At 40.1% G+C, this 15,390-nt stretch overlaps 1 non-coding gene across 1 annotated transcript; it reads right to left on the minus strand.

The window, feature by feature from the left end:
• Positions 1-14,916: 14,916 nt before the first annotated feature.
• On the minus strand, positions 14,917-15,023 carry LOC122060283. Its single transcript, XR_006134311.1, has one exon. It is a non-coding gene; the product is annotated as a small nucleolar RNA R71 (small nucleolar RNA).
• Between the last annotated feature and the right edge of the window lie 367 nt (positions 15,024-15,390).

Raw genomic sequence — 15,390 nt, forward strand, 5'->3', positions numbered from 1 at the left:
CAGTCACATCAAAAGAGCTATGCAGGCACCCGCAGGAAAGACATTGAGTTTCAAGCAGGAGAAAATGTGTTTCTCAAGATTTCTCCTACTAAAGGGCCGCATAGGTTCCATAGAAAGGGTAAGTTGAGCCCGAGATACATTAGCCCATTTGAGATTTTGACTCAGGTTGGCTCAATAGCCTACATGCTTGCTCTTCCACCTTTGCTTGGAAATGTTCATAATGTATTCTATATATCCATGCTGAAGTGATGCATTCACGATCCATCGCATGTGTTATCCATGGAACCAGAATATCTAGAAGCTGATATGACCTATAGAGAACAGCCAGCTGAAATCTTAGACTGAAAAGTGAAAACCCTTCGTAACCGCTCCATTCCCTTCGTAAAGGTACAATGGGCTAACCATTCACTTGAAGAAGCATACTAGGAGAAAGAGGATGAAATCCAAGCCAAGTACCCTCATCTTTTCAAACAACCAGGTACACCAATTTCGAGGACGAAATTTTCAAAAAGGGGGGTTAAATGTGATACCCTACTTTTAAAACCTGATTTACTTACACGGTTGACCCAGTTTAACCATGCAGGACCCAAACTAGAGAGGGTTAAGGTGGGTTCCCTATGGACCATGATGGCAAGGGTGACTTTGAGCACAGGTTGGCTAGACAAGTCCGAGTCAGTGCCCAGAAGAGACGGGTGTACCCAAGCCTTGTACATGCACGTATCATAAGGCCATGTATGGGTAATGCTGCTATGTAGCCATATCCTAAAGTGTATACGTATTATATATCTCGTATAGAGAGTGAGATACATACCGAGAGTCGAATTTCATCGAAATCTCAATTGTTTGGCTAAGTTTTGACCAACAAGTGGGCGGTCACAAGCAGGCGAACCCGCCCACCTCTGTGACCCACTCATGTGGCTACTAGATATTCTCTAGTATAAAGAGTACTTATTATGTCTTTTCCTTTTTCTCATTTAATGCATTAAAGAGTTGGTGAGAAGAGTAAAGAAGAGAGAGAAAAGAAAGGAAGAAAAAGAGAACGAAGAAGAAGAAAGGGAAAGAAAATAAGGAAGAAATGATTTTAAGTGATGCCGAGGTTTGATCTTCTCATTCTGGCACCAGAAAAGTGATTCCCAACACGAGACCAACGATTTGAGGTGAGCGAAAGCTATACTTCTTAAACTTTTACCAAACCCCAAGTGAAACCCTTGATTTGGGTAGAGTTCCTTGAGATCTTGTAAATCCCACTTGAGATGATGAATCTAAGGTTTAATAGATGGTCTATGTGTTGATTTTGAAGGTATAAAGAAGTGTTTACAAGATTTGAGAAGCATTGGTGATTTTTTGAGTTAAGAGATGATTTTGGGGTTTTAGAAGAGTTCTTGAGCAAAGAAGGTAAGATTGCTTTTCATTCCTTAAATCTAACTTAGATCTAGGTTAAAATCATCTTATAAGACCTTAGATGTGTGGAAAATATGATTGGAATAGCCCCATTTGATTTTCCTAAGGTTGTGGAACATTTCAAAGAAGAAAACAAATTTTCATCCCCACAGGTGGGCGAAGATAGGCGGGCGAAGCCGCCCGCCTGTTGGGGTAGCACCTCAGTTCCCACAGGCGGGTGAAGACCGATGGGTGAACCCACCCGCCTGGGGGGGCCCATCGGTTGAACCGATGGGCTATCCGGCCCACCTATGAAGACTGGTGGGTGAAGACAGGTGGGCTGTCTGGCCCACCAGTTGGATTTTTGAGCCCGAATGGGCCCAAAACGGGCGGGTAACCTTCTTTTATGATTTTAAACATGATTTAAACATAAAAAATTGTTAGTTTTGGCCCCAAAGTGGTAAAATACTAACCTCATTCGCTTATGATAGGTTCCACTAGAATTTACATTTCTCACGCTGGATCTCACCCGTACCGAACGTGAGCTTTTGTACCCAACAAATAAGTGGGGAGAGGACATTTGAATTTATTTTTAGGCTTGTTTTTGCATCATTAAATTGTATCTAGACTAGCCATGTCATCATACAAATTATGTGTAGATTAGTCATCCTCGTATGCCGTTCGCACGCAGTGCTTGTGCATTCTAAACAAATGATTTATGATATTTGTGTTGTGCTTTACATTATCAATGCTAAATGATTGATGTGCTTATGTGATGAACGGTTGGATTACTGTGCATGATGCATTATTAGACTAGACGCCATAGTCGGCTTGGCAACGAGGGCATTGGTGGCTCGTGGTATGGGATGCGGTGGTACTATATAATTGTACTTGTCATATAGGAGCATGCAGTTTAGGATTATCATTCCCCATGATACAACCCTTCCCAACAGGGGTTGAGGTGTTGGGTTATCACTTGGGGGGAAGTAGTGGTCATGGTTGTCGGGTCACTGTGGCAGTTAGACATACGTTCGACTAGTCATTAGGACAGTTGGCAACCTCAGTGGTATATTCAAGAGAGCCAATCGTACTACTTTTAAATTGCTGGGGTCAGCAGCTTTACTTTTTTGTCATTTACTTTTATGTTGAGAGTCGGTGGTCAGTATGCTTTATTTTTCTGAGTACTCACGGTGGGCCTTCTCCGATAACCTTATGGTCGTATCGCGGGATGGAGTTTGCGACTCGTACCTGGGGCATACGCGCACTATGGTTGTAAGTAGCTCATAACCTAAGACTTAGTAATGTTGTTTAGGTGGATAAGGTTTAAAATGAATTGCATAGTATATAGTGCATATGGATGCGATTGTTGTGTGGTCTTTCTTTTTACTTACTATTCATCCCACGTGCGCACTTCTTTTAGATGATTTTGCAGGTCACCAGCCTGAAGATCAAGAGTCGGGCCCCACAGTTGAATTTCCTAATGAGGATTGGTGGGTCCCCGAGGAGTATGAGCACGGTGCTGATTACATATGTGAGGATTATGCTGCGGGACCACATTAATGACATCGTACAGGATTTGCTTTTCGATTCTTTTGATGACCTCCCCTTTTGTGTACTTGATACGTAAATTTTTATTCTTTTTGTGTAAATATCATGCCTGCGGGTCCACATGTACTTAGCTATATACTACAATTTGGGTATCAAGTATATTGGGGATATTTACAAGTAATTTAAGTCTTTCGCTGAACTTTTAAACACTTATCTTAGATGTGGGTATGCTGTGGTGGGGTACTGTATCAGATGATCCTGGCAGGTTTGGGTTGACCTGAGTTAACTCGGTCACCGGTCTAGTTCTGTGTGAATGGGGTGTGACAGTGGCAGTTATCCCTGCGGTCATTACCATCTTGGGCATCCTCCTTTTCGCAGTCTATGAATCGGCCTAGATATCCTCTTTGGATCATTCGTTCTATTTCCCCCTTCAAGTGCCAACAATCTTCGATGTTGTGGCCGTGGTCTCTGTGGAAGTGGCAATATTTGTCCATATTGCGTCTCTCATGGTGTCGTCCCATCTTCCCTGGCCACTTTATAGCTCTGGCATCTAGGGAATCCTTTATCTGTATTAGCACATCGGTTCATCTCCGGTTTAGGGGCGCGTATTTCTCAAACTTCTTCGGTGGACTGAGCGCTAGACCACATTCAGACTTTTACCTTTTGCCTTCCTCGGAAGGTTTGTCATCACCTCTTGAGATCCTTTTCCTCCCCATCTTCTCTATGGCTTCTTCATCGTCTTAAAGAGTTTCTTCCATCTGGATGTACTTATCAAACCGAGCCCTCAACTCAGCTAGGTCCCTTGGTGTATGCTTTGCCAAAGACCTTTTTAGCTCTTTATCCTTAACGCCTCCCAGTAGGGCTATGAACTCTTCTTTTGGGTCCAGACCTCTGATCGTGATCTTCTTCTGCTAGAAGTGCTTTATGTAGTTTCGTAGTGACTCTCCTTCATGTTGTTTGACATTGGTCAGGTTCAACATGGTCTTCTGAAGGGGTTGGCTACTGAAGAATCCCTTCACGAAGAAGTAACTCAAATTGCCGAAGCTATGGATCGATTTCGTAGGTAAGCAGTTGTACCATAACCTTGCTGCTCCTTTGAACGTCAAAGGTAAGGCACGACACATGATGTTTTTTGAGACTCGATGGAACTGCATAGCAACCTTGAAGCCTTCTAGATGATCAATGGGGTCCCAGACCCATCGTAGGTGTCGTATTTGGGCAGACGAAAACTGATCGGGAGCAGATCCCTCATGACCTCATCAGCTAGAGCCGTGTCATTAGTGAGGTTTGGCTTGCGAGTTCCTATCGGGTTTTCTGCTACCTTCCGGATTCATCTTTCAGGTCCAGGATCATCTTCTTCAACCTCGAGTCCTCATGTCTCTGTCCGTCTCCTTAGCGTGGTTTCCCATGCCTGGCCCTGGCGACGTGCAGCGTCCTTTCTTTTGGTGTAGGGTTTTCCCTCCTTACTCGGTTTTGAGGATTTCGATTAGACCTTATTGATCCTGTACTACTTCGGTCCTCATCTTGACCTCACTTTGGCTGGATATGGGGGCCTTATGGTGCTCCACCGGTCTTCTGAGAGACGGCTTTGGAGACCTCCTTCATTACCTCGACCATTCGATCGTACTTCTCCTGAAGGGCTTCGAACTGCTCCCATGTCACATATTCTTACGCCCTAGGAGGGGGTGGAGGATTATTATCTCCACGCATCGAATATCCAGCCGAACGCTAGTCCCTCGCGGAACCTTCCTAATCATTATTTCCCCGTTCTTCACCGATTTTCTTCGAGGGAGGGAGCCCTCCTGAAAGTTCCTCCTCATCTATGTTTATACTCAGAGCTGCCCTTGCTTTCTTACGATTATAGGTTTTTCCCACCATTACTGTCGTTCCCACGGATGGCGCCAATCTGTTATTGCCAAAAATCCATATGACCTGATCTTACACAAGCATAGAAGGCGGAGGTCCGGAGGTATCCCTGGGATTAGTCCTCCGATGCCCAAGTTAAAGGCCGGTAGGACAGTTTTTCACAGGAGTAATGGTGTGGGTATATTCACTTACTTCTTCCCTCCTTTCGGGCCCTCTCTTATAGTGCTTAAGGTTTAGGGTTTCTTTTTGGGAGTCCCCCTTGGGTCCGCCTCTTTCCCTTTTTGAGTCCTACTTGGATATGTCCTATCCCCTCCATAGGGAATATTTCCCCTTCGGGTATCTTCTCTTCACGGGGTTTTCGTGGTTAGGATCCTTGTAGCCTCTACCAGGTGGGCGGCACGTGTCCTTTCCATGGATACCACGTGTTCTTGCCTTACTGGGTAATTAATTTGGCCGCATCATACCACATCATGGTGTGGTGTGGCAACAAGGCCTTAGTATGTGTGTGATTCCTTTTTGCTCTGGACTTGAATCTAATTGTCCTTTTGCCAACATTAGACACAGATTTTTTTACGGATTCATTTTCCAATTCCCAAGATTGGCAATCTAGTGTTTCATGCCGTACAGAATGTTTTGGATGTCTGCAACAAGAAGTATTAAGAGAGAGGAGACACATGTTTAGGCCCTTTTAGACATGTGTTTCTAATTAATGAGCATCTCTCCTCAATAGATAGAGATCGTTCAACACTAGGTACACTAGAGGTTATCATCTCTCTCTCTCTCTCTGTGTCATTCTTTTTTTTTTTTTTTTCATTTCTTTAGACAACATAAGTGTGCCCCCATGTGACCTAATAAGTGAGTGCAACAACTATTAAAAGACTAAAAGGCTATTTTAGCATGCAAGTCAATTCTCATGAATCAATATTGCACTATAAGGGTGGACATCTACGATCTTAAGAAGAGTGATCAATGACATCAGTGGCATGAATCAACCTCACCAAATGTTCATAATTTTGTTCATATATCAAGCACTCTTATTAAACAAATTATTTTCTTTGGTGAAAGCCCTCTTATTTTACATGGTTGATTCATTCAAGGGTTAAGCAGTTGAGATAAGTTTTATATTCTTCTTTTTTTATAATATTTTCAACATTTAACAATACTAGAATATTTGATTAAATATTCATGCTATGAACATAATACAGAATATTCACAAAATAAATTGGTGCGGGCACTTGGGTGGGTTTACCGAACATGCCTTTCTTAAATTTTTGGATCCTGGATTTGGGCTTCATCCAAAAAAAAAACCGCCCAAGGTTAGGTTGGGCTGGGCTGGAAACTAAAGAGGTAGGCTACTCATATTTACCTCTTAAGTGTTCAACCTAGAGCTTTTTCTTAGTTGTCTTTTCTTTTCTCGCACTAATTCTTTTTTGTGAGGGGATTCATTGAAAAGAAGCATGGCCCCTGCATCAATGTGAGGCCAATGGGATCATACATAAGAGTATCAATATGGATGAGATTTTTACCTTTCATGAGGAGTGGGGCAGTCATTCCTCCCCTAGTTCAAAAATCTGTGTTTAGGCACTAAGGTCATACTAGTTTTCAAGATTGTTTTTTAAGGAATAAACATAAGTTTTTTACAGATAGAGAGCCCAATAGTGCAGAGATATATAATTATTGGAAAAAGGATGTACATCACTCTCACTAGGGGTATCAACCGGTCGGGCCTAGCCGGGCTTGACCATTAGAAGCCTTGCATCGTGAATTCCTGTTTAAGTAAATGGGCCTAGCTTTGGGGGGCATGGTATGGTTTATAATCAGGCCGATCGGTGTCATGCTACCTTAAACGGACCTTAACTGGGCTACGAACCTATTTAAGTCTAAACAGACTCTAAACGAGCTTTAAACGTGGCTATCGTAAAATTCTTTTCTAAAGTGGGTTGAAGGCCCATAAATATGTGACGCAAATCTTTAATAAAGAAGAGAATATGGAATTATGGTTGTTTTTACAAAAAAGAAAAGAACAAAAAAAAAAAGAGATTATGATCATTACAATTTCTGAAATAAAACTTAATTCAATCAAATCCTATTACAAAGCAAAGGGTAAGAAAACTTAATTAGTTTCTTACTAACAAAGGCAAAATAAGAATTTTATGTTGTCACACCCCGCTCGCACAAAGCCAAGCCGGTGACCGAGTTAACACCGATTAACTCACAAACCTACCAGGATCAACAATGCAGTGACTGCAATATAACATACATCTACTAAACTAAGATAAGACCTGTATTTTCAGTGGAAGACCTATTCATAATAATACCTGTAATTGTTTCCCAAATACTTGATACCCAAATTGAGTTATAAATATACGTACTTTTAGGCCTGAAGGTATGATATATATACAAAAATATAACAATTTAAGCATCAAGTAACAAAAGCGAGTACATAAAAAAAAAGAATCAAAAGAATCACTCAAGAGTCATAGTTTCCATGCAGCACAATCCTCGCATGTGCAATTGGCACCATGCTCAAACTCGTTAGGGACCCACCAATCTTCAAATGGAAACTCCACAGTGGGGCCCGGCTCCCGATCACCAGGCAGGTAACTTACAAAATAACTAAAAAGAGTTGTGCACGTGGGATGAGCTCACTAGCCCAGAAAGTGGAAAGGAAGACCACACAAGAAAAGTCACACAAACAGTCACCACACAAATGCCCTATATGCAATTCATTTTAAATCTATTAACCTAACAACATTACTAGGTCACAAGTTTTTGTGCTACTCACAACCACAGTGCGCGTATGCCCCAGGTATGAGCCTTGAACCCCATCCCACGATACACCCATAGGGTTATTGGAGAAGGCCCACCATTGGTATTGAAATTTAAAATGCAAGCCGACTCCCTATAAATTTAAATGACAGAAAGTAAATGGGTGACTCCACCCAAAATGAAAGCAGTACGATTGGCCCTTTGAATATATCACCGGGGTTACCGACTATCCTAGCAATCTGCCGTGCATACTTCTAACCGCTGCAGGAGTTCGATAACTACAACCCAATACTTCCCCCAATGATCCCCCAACACGTAAACTCCTGTTGGGAAGGGTTGTAGTACAAGGGTAAATCACATCTTAGCCACATTCCTCTACATGAGCATAGTACGATTATACAATGGCACCGCGTCCCATACCATGTGCCACCATGCACTCGTTTCCAAGCCGTCTACGACATCTAGAATCTAGCATGCATATCATGTCCAAATGAAATTCCTCCATCACATACGTCAAGTCATAATGGATATTCCATCACAATATAAAGCATAGTATATCATGTAAATGCATATTCAAATGTGTGATATGGCATATGTGATGTCTAGCATACACACAAGTGACATGATGACATGGCTAGACTAACCTATGTTAAATGATGCATAACATTCTGAAATTAAATCAGAGTCCACTCCTCACTTACCTATATATGTACACGGTATTTGTACCTGGTATGAAAAAGATCTGATGTATGGGTATGCGTATATTGAGTGTCACCTATCATAAATATAATGGTTTATTATTTCACTAATTTGGGTTCAAAATCATCATGTTTGGATGCTAGAATCTGGTTTAGAATCATAAATGAGGGTTACCCATCAAATTTGGTCCAATTCTGGGAATTTTGGAAAGATCGGTGGGCTAGAGCCAAAGGCCGGTGGGCTATGTAACCCGTTGGTTTCAGCCCGTCGATTACTCCAGAACCTAAAAATTGAGTTCTAGAAACTCTAGTGGGATAAAACCAGAAGACCTATGGGTTATGTTGCCTATCGATTTCAACCCGTCAATTACTTCAGAGTCTAAAAACTGAGTTCTGGGAACTCAGGTGGGCTAAAACCAGAAGACAGGTGGGGTAAAAAAACCCTCCATACTTTAAACGAAATTTTTCCAACATCATTCCCAACTTTTCTCTAGCTTAGGGAACTTGTTTGGGGACAATCCGGCAACTCAATCACTTATTTATGGTCCAATCACCTACCCTCAACCTAGATCTAAGATCAAATTAAAAGAAAAAGAAGATTTTTACCTCTTTTTCAATAACACCAATGAAACCCCAAATTTCACTTCTTTTGCCCAAGAACCTCCAAATACTCTAGATCTTCACCAACACTCCTTTCAAATCCTTCAAAATCATTTTTCACACCTTCCATTAGACCTTAGATTTGATTATCCAAGTAGAATTAGCAGATCCAAGTGAGTTCTTTCCCAAAAATCAAAAAGAGGGTTTAAGGATGGGGTTTTCCTAAGAATCCTTGGTATGTGTGCAATACCTACCTCAAATCGAAGACCTCGGTGAGCTGATCATAAATCCAGGCTTGAAATACCAAGACCTAGCTCCGGTAAAGCTCTATGGTCAACTTTCCCCTCTTCTTCTTTCTTCTTCTTCCTCTTTTCCTTTCTTCTTCTTTCTCTCTCTTCTTTACTCTCCCACCGACCAACTAACATTAATGAGGGAAAATACAATTAATGTCTCCCCCCTTTTTAATACCTGGGCCCCTAAAATATCTTCTAAATCTCAGGTGGGTTAAATCTCAGGTGGACTAACTCAGGTGGGATAAATCTCAAGTGGGCTAAATCTCAGGTGGGCTATCTCAGGTGGGCTAAATCTCAGGTGGGGTATATCTCAAGTGGGTATATCTCAGGTGGGCTAAATCTCAGGTGGGCCATCTCAGGTGGGCTAAATCTCAAGTGGACTATCTCAGGTCGGCTAAATCTTAGGTGGGCCATCTCAGGTGGGCTAAATCTCAGGTGGACTATCTTAGGTGGGCTATATCTCAGATGGGCTAAATCTCAGGTGGGCTTTAATGGGAATAAACTCCCACATAATATTAGATTACGTTGGCACCCACAAATACAAGTACATACCTTTACTTTTTATACATGGCCTCGTGGTGTGTGTAACTACAAGGCTTGGGTGCACAAATTACACTTGGTACCCACTCAGTCGTGTTAGGCCAACCCGAGTTCAAGGTCACCTTTCTACCATATTCCATATGGTACCTATGTCGGTTCTCTCCGGTTTAACCCCTATATGATCAAACAAAGTCAATGCGGTTAATCAGATCGGGTTTAGAAAGTAGAGTATGACATTACCCCCTTTTTTGAAAATTTCATCTCTAAAATTGTAGTACCTGGTTGTCCAAAAAGATGAGAATACAAGGTTTGAATATCATCCTCTTTTTCCCAAGATGCCTCTTCGATCGGGTGGTTGGCCCACCAAATCTTCACAAAAGCATAGAGCGGTTATAGAGGATTTTTAAGATCTCAGTTGGATGTTCTTCATATGTCATATCAGCTTGTAAGTATTCCGGTTCCACAGGTAGTATGTGGGATGGATCATGAACGTACTGCTTCAACATGGTTACATGGAAGACATTGTGAACACTGCTGAGGGAAGGTGGTAATGCTAACATGTATGATACTGCTCCAACTTGCTTCAAAATCTCAAATGGCCCAATATATCTCGGATCAACTTGCCTTTCTTGTGAAATCTGCATAGGAATTTGGTAGGAGATATTTTGAGGAACACTTTCTCTCCCTCTTGGAATTCCATTTCCGTCCTATGGCTATCTGCATAGCTCTTTTGACATTATTAGACTTCTTTAATTCTTTTTCTAATGACATCAACTTTATCAGATATCATCTGAATCATTTCTGATCCAAGCATTCGCGTTCACCTACTTCGTCCTAGTATAGAGGAGTTCTGCACTTTCTATCATATAATGCTTTATATGGAGCCATCTCAATTGTAGTTTGGTAGCTATTATTATAAGCAAAATCCATAAGAGATATATATTCCTCCCAAATGTCACTCATTTCTATAGCATAGGCTCGAAGCATATCTTCTAATATCTGTATCATCCGCTCGGACTATCCGTTTGTCTATAGATGGAAAGTCGTACTCAGATTCAATTATGATCCCAAGGCTTGCTGGAAGCTTTTCTAGAATCTGGAGATGAACCTCGGGTCTCTGTTTGACACAATGCTCACTGGTACACCATGTAAGCGTACAACATTACCTATATAAAGCTATGCCAGCTTATCCATGGTGTAAGTGGTCCTGATCAGAACAAAGTGAGCTGTCTTAGTAAGCCTGTCAACCACTACCCAAATTGCATCTATTCCCTTGGGTGTACGTGGTAGTCCAGTGACGAAGTCCATTGAAATGTTATCCTACTTCCATTCAGGTACTGGGAGAGGTTGAAAAGTGCCAAAAGGTTGGTGCCGTTTAGCTTTGACTTTTTGACATGCAAGACAAGTTGACACATACAAGGCTATTATGGACTTCATTGCTGGCCACCATTAGTATTGCTTTAGGTCTTTGTACATTTTGGTACTTCCAGGGTGAAGAGAGTACTCAGAACTGTGTGCTTCCTTTACTTCATTGCAGAGTACACATAATTTGCCCCGAAACAATAGTGCCCCATCACCGGCTAATGTAAAGCTAGGGTCATTCATTGTTTGCTCTTAAATCTTCTCTCTGATCCACTGCAACTCAGGATCTAAAGGTTGTTTCATTATGATTTCCTCCATGATGGATGAGTGTACCTGTAGAGCCGCCAAGGACATAGTCAATTGTTGAACATCATCTGCCTGGTGCTCTAGTTCCAAGATCGCACCCTCATATAGGAGGATTTCATCCATTAACATCGCTTCTTGTATGAGCTCTGGGTTGACAGCTAGAGAGGAAAATGACACAGTTTGTGCCTTCTGGATTATTGCATCTGCCACTATATTGGCCTTCCTTGGGTGATACTGAATATCACAATCATAATCCTTCATAAGCTCAAACCATCTCCTTTGTCTCATATTCAAGTCTTTTTGGGTGAAAAAGTACTTAAGACTTTTGTGGTCACTATATATTTTACACTTTTCCTCGTACAAGTAGTGACGCCAAATCTTTAAGGCAAAAATGATCATTACTAGCTCCAAGTCATGGGTAGGGTAGTTCTTTTCATAGTCCTTCAATGTCTGGATGCATATACTATCACCTTGCCGTGTTGCATAAGTACAAACCCAACCGACTTTGGAAGCATCGGTATACACTGTCATTCCACTTGTGCCTTCAGGAATAGTTAACACTGATGCTGACACTAGTCGCTTCTTCAACTATTGAAAACTTTCTTCACACTCCTTTGACCAATCAAACTTTATACCCTTCCTAGTCACCTGGTCATTGGTGCTAAAATCCGAGAAAAGTTCTTGATGAAGCGTCTATAGTAACTTGCCAAACCCAAGAAACTTCAAATTTCTGTTACACTCTTGGGTACCTCCAATTCTACTATGGCTTTCACCATATCTGGATCCACTTTGATTCCATTTTCAGACACATCGTGTCCTAGGAATATAACCTGTTTGAGCCAAAATTCACACTTGCTGAATTTCGCATACAACTATTGATCTCTCAGTCTCCGTAGTACCATCCACAAGTGTTTTACATGGTCTTCTTCTGACTTTGAGTAGATCAAGATATCATCAATGAAAATAATGACCCACTTGTCAAGAACATCGTGAAATACTCGATTCATCAAATCCATGAAAGCTGCCAATGCATTAGTGATGAGCATATTTATATGTGAAATTTAGGGTAGTCAAACATGCATTTTACATATTTAGAATGGAGCTACCTTGGGTTTTATTATCTTTTTACAGGTTTTGTATTTTAAAGGCTTTAAACATTATCGGATGTCATATCTCTCCATCAACAACTACCTAGTCTAATTGGGGAGCTATGGTGTGCAAAATTTCCTTGCTCACCAGGAGGTCTCAAGTTCGAATCTCAAAGGAAAATAGTGGGAGGGGTTTCTTATGCAAGATAAGAAAAAAAAAAGAAGGAAAGAAAAAAATGGAGAAATAAATCTTGTTCAAATCTTCTCTCTCCTCCACATTATCACCAGAAGATTGTCTAAATCACACAAAGCAGAAGGAAAATCATCCAAGAGAAAGAAAAAAATTGGCTAACAAGGGTTGTGCGCAAGATTTGAAGAGAGGAAAAAAATAAGTGAAAAATAAATAAAAAAAGAAAGAAAATAAGCAAAAATATTATAGAAAATTTCTCCAAGTTTATTTCTCTCTTCTCTCTCCACCACCTTAACACTTTTGGTCTCAAAAGATCTCACTTACCAATTATGTTTTTTTTTTTTCCTTTTAGGAAAGAGAAATTTGTTACCCTACCTCCCCATTCCCTATAAATACAACTCATGTAAGAGGAGGGGAGACACTTAATTCTCCTTCTAGGGTTTTTTTTTAGTTGCTCTATCTCTTTCTCTAGTTTTCTCTTTCTTTAGCTCTAGTTCTAGGTTTATGCTTAAACACTTTTGTAAGTTTTTCTAATCAATTAATGCAAGCATTTTTGTTTTTGATTCAGTCTTTTATTTTTATTGTTTAAGCAATTGAAGTTGTAATTTTTAAGTTCTAGTTATAGGCTTAGTTCTAGGTGACAAGAATAAGCTATGGAGCATGTCTTTCAAGTTCAATTTTTTTCTTGAGATTTGTTTTCTCTAGTACTAGAAATTTCAGATTTGGTTTATTTCAGATCTAGTTTTTAGTGCTGGTAGTATCTTAAATCGATCAAGTTTTCAGTTCAAGGGTTGAAATTCAAGTAAGTAGGCTCCTTCAGTAGTCTTCTCACCCCCTCTCATTCCCTCTTCTGACTACCTTTTCTTTCTTAATTTAAGATTTTAATTTCAGTCATTATATTATTGTTTTTCCTTTCCCCAAGGTTCATGGCTAGTGTATGTGTTGGCTTTGCCCCTCCTAACCTTAGAACCATCATTTTATTGTTTTTATTTTAATTGTCTCCCTTTCCTTAAAGCCAAGTAGAGTAACCCTTGTAAGAGTGACTTTCTGGTCAAGTAAGGAAGCTCATATTATGATGCATCACTCAGGCTAAGTAGAGAAACCTACTTGTGAGTCTCTCTCTAGCTTTATCCCCTTTTTTTTACTTTATTTTTATTTCAACATTTTTTTCTTTATTATTTTTTAATTACGTGGATTGTTTATTTTCTGTTATTTATTCATTTAATTTTAATTGCGTGACTTGCGCATTTTAATTCTTAGATGACGAATGGTTAGAATTTTATTTTAGATATATATATATATATGTTTAGGACGGTAGTTAGAATTAGATCACAACCATTAATTGGTTCACTTTCACATTATTAAAAGAAGTCAAAAATAAAGTGGCTGCTCTCCATGTGTTTGAGCCGTGGCTACATTGATCCGTACGCTTGCGGTTACATTTTAAATTCTAACAAGTTTTTGATGCCGTTGCCGGGAAGACAATTCCATGTTATTTTTCACTTTCTTTTGGTAAATCGGAGTGCTTTGGTTACTTTGTTTTGTTTTTCTTTTTCTTCTATTGAATTCCTGAGAAGAACAACTTACAATAATAGTTGTATCAGTGGAGGTCGTCATGCCTCACAATATGATAAAGACAGGTTTCACCCTGTAGCAGTACCTTAGGAATTGACCTGAGCAACCCCAGAACCATACCGGTAAGCTCCCAAAAAAGCAAAAAAAAAAAAACAATTATTAAATTTTTTTTTCTATCTATTCTTTTGTGCTTATCTTACTCTAGTTGTGGGTAGTTTTCTGTTACATGAGTGTTAGGTGAGTAGTTAATACTAAGAATAAGTTAGAAAGAAGAGATCCAACAAGTAGTGTCCCTATATATTTGCTCTCTTTAAAATCTTTCAATATGGGAGATCAACATCAAAATCCTTTACCTAAATCTCTGAAAGATATGTTCTACCCTGCTAGAACAGTCCAACCTTCCTGTATAGTTCTACCACAAGCCCAGGGTAATAATTTTGAACTCAAATCTCAATACATCACTATGTTGCCCCACTTCCATAGGTTGGCCTATGAGGATGCATACCTATTTCTAAGGGAATTTGAAGAGGTATGTGTTCTAATTAAGATCCAACAGCTTTCTGATGATGTTATTTATCACTTTTGTATTGAAAGATCAAGCTAAGAAGTGGTTGTATGGGTTACCCACAAATTTCATAACCTCATGGGAACAGTTCACAGTTGTCTTCCTTAAGAAGTTTTTCCCAACTCACAAGACCAACAAGCTTAGAAGTGATATCCTTCAGTTTAGGCAAAAGCTTAGTGGGTCATTTTCCAAACTTATGAATAGATTCAAGGATCTACTCCAAGAATGCCCTCATTATGGCCTAGACTTATGACATTTATGTCAAATAATTTATAAGAGTATTGATTACCCAACTAAACAAATGATAGAGTCTATGTTCCCTGAAGGATTCACATCCTTTATAGATGAAGGAAAGGCATGGGAATTCTTACTTGACTTAGCTGATAAAACCCGTGAGTGGGAATCAACCCAAGAGAGTGAAAGAACCATAGGAGGGAAAAGATATTTTGTGGATGGGATAGTAGCCAAGGAAGCCCATTTGAATAGTCTAATAAAGAGGATTGAGGCCATTGTTCCTAGAGAGTCATCATCAGTCAATTTGGTTAAGATTTGTGCTTAGTGCTAGTCCCCTGGACATGTCATAGAAGAATGCCCCAACACCTCCAGGGGC

This window comes from Macadamia integrifolia, chromosome 13, assembly GCF_013358625.1.
Source record: "Macadamia integrifolia cultivar HAES 741 chromosome 13, SCU_Mint_v3, whole genome shotgun sequence".
In the NCBI taxonomy this organism is placed as follows: domain Eukaryota; kingdom Viridiplantae; phylum Streptophyta; class Magnoliopsida; order Proteales; family Proteaceae; genus Macadamia; species Macadamia integrifolia.